The 2500-nt window shown below is 40.2% G+C and overlaps 1 protein-coding gene across 12 annotated transcripts in view; it reads left to right on the forward strand.

Moving 5' to 3' along the window:
- The window catches only part of LOC125029970 (gamma-aminobutyric acid receptor subunit beta-like), a 330100-nt gene that overhangs the window by 297358 nt on the left and 30242 nt on the right, over positions 1-2500 (forward strand). The window lies entirely within an intron of this gene.

Here is a 2500-nt window from a genome sequence, read left to right on the forward strand (position 1 = left end):
TATGAATTTGAATGACTTTGTGTGGAACCCACCGTGTTGTGGTATTCGATCCTCCGTCCGTGTTATAAGATAGGATCACCTGCTGCTTCGTTCTTCAAGCTCGATTCGTCGCTGATATGGAGCCGTTTTGCTACTGAAGTTCGGTGAGTTTTGCGGCCTCACTTTACGAAAAGAAGGGAAGGTATAAGGAGACTGATATGTGAAAATACTCTAATACCCAGGTTACTGTAGTCGTATATGGGGGCTGTTCAAGATGCATTGTACTAATATGTCCATCAGTCTATCTATCAGTCTGTCCATTTGTCACTGTGCGTTTCTTTATTTGTTGATCCTCCTCTCTTCTCTGTTTGCATATAAGTGCATGTGTGTGTGTGTGTATGTATATATATATATATATATATATATATATATATATATATATATATATATGAATGTGTGTGTGTGTGTGTGTGTGTAAGACATGCTCATATTAAAAGCTTTAAAACGAAATTCCCCTTATTTCCCCAAGGCACTATTCCCTAATATAACCACGTCCTATATATGTATATATATGTGTGTGTGTGTGTGTGTGTGTGTGTGTGTGTGTGTGTGTGTGTGTGTGTGTGTGTGTGTGTGTGTGTGTAAATATGTACATATGTGTGTATATATATACATATATATATATATATATTTTTTTTTTACATATATATACATGTATATGTACATACACACACACACACACACACACACACACACACACACACACACATATATATATATATATATATATATATATATATATATATATATATATATATATATTTAAGGTGTGGTCATATTAAGGCTTTAAAACGAAGTTCCCCTCAGTTTCCCAAGGCCCTATTCCGTTCATCGAACCTATATCTGAGGGACTCTTTTACGCTCTAACACTCTAATTCTTTCCTCTTTCTTCCCTTCCATCATTTATTCTAGTTCTTTTAACACCCAGCAATAATTCTGTCAATTCCCCTTGCCGCTTCCTCGCCTTCATATTATGTAAATGATGACTACGGTACAAACAGCTGCTGGTGAGAGACAATCACCAGTGTACACAGTCTCTGACTAAGTACTTGTGGCCACATCTGCTTTAACTTACACTCTCCACCCTCCCTACCTCTCATCTCTCTCACTCTCCCGTTCTCTCTCTTTCTCACACTCTGTCTCTTTGTCTCGCTATCTCTCTTTGTCTCTCTGTCTGTGTGCGTGTGTGTGTGTGTGTGTGTGTGTGTGTGTGTGTGTGTGTGTGTGTGTGTGTGTTTGTGTGTATATATATATATATATATATATATATATATATATATATATATATATATATATATATATATGTGTGTGTGTGTGTATATATATTGTGTGTGTATGGATATGGATAGGGATATATATATATATATATATATATATATATATATATATATATGTATATATATACATACACACAAATATATGATGTATGTGTGTGTGTATATCTGTATATCTGTCTATCATCAATCAACAAATTTATCTACTTACCTGTCAGTCACGTTCCGATCCCCAACTGCTGCAACCCCATTTCGCCCCCCGCTTCCCCCCACTACGAAATGGTGGCGCGAAGCCCCTCAGCCGAGAGGCCTTTGCTCACCGCTCCAGAAGTCGGCCACCTCCGTACACTTCGTCTTCCTCCTCCTGCCGAAGCGACTGCCTCACCGAAGATTAGGTTTTCGCGAGCAATTACTAATGCTTGGGCCCCTCGTTCATTTTAAGCGGAGCCTTGGGAGGCCTAACGAAGCCTTGGGCTCTGCTTTACTTTGTTATTACTTATTTTTCCTAATAGTTTTTTTTTCGCGAGAAGGAACAGCTTTCGTATCATCAGTCTTGGAGGAAAATTTTCTCAACCTGGAGCTAACATACATACAGACATACATACATACATATGTGTGTGTGTGTGTGTGTGTGTGTATGTATATATATATATATGTGTGTGTGTGTGTGTGTGTGTGTGTGTGTGTGTGAGTGTGTGTGTGTGTGTGTGTGTGTGTAAATATAATATGCCTTCTACGCACACACAAGCGCCAGAGTGAACTACATCTGGCTACATCCGCAATTCTACTTTTGTGAACCTGGCCCAGCAGTGGCGCCGTGACGTCACGCCCGGCGAGGCTTCACCCTTGATTACACGAAGGGGAACAAGGCGCAAGTTCAACATCCTCTTCCTTGACGGGCGTCCTCCAGCACCCGCGGGACCTCCTTGCCTGCAGCGAAGAGGAGCCAACCCTTTCTTGTGTAATAACACGGGATGTTTGGTCTCCGTCGGAAGGAATGTTTACGGAAACATTATGTAAATTTGTAGCCTTCCTGTAATTCAGACATCGGCGCGGGTCTCACTTCTCGCCGCGTCGTTTCTGACAATCTCCATCATTTCGTTGTATCCTTCCTTTTTTTTTTTTTCTTGTCGTTTTATCTTGCTTTCTTTCTCTCCTCTTTTACGACAGGTGTTGTCTTTTTTTCC

Source organism: Penaeus chinensis, chromosome 10, assembly GCF_019202785.1.
Source record: "Penaeus chinensis breed Huanghai No. 1 chromosome 10, ASM1920278v2, whole genome shotgun sequence".
NCBI classification, from domain to species: domain Eukaryota; kingdom Metazoa; phylum Arthropoda; class Malacostraca; order Decapoda; family Penaeidae; genus Penaeus; species Penaeus chinensis.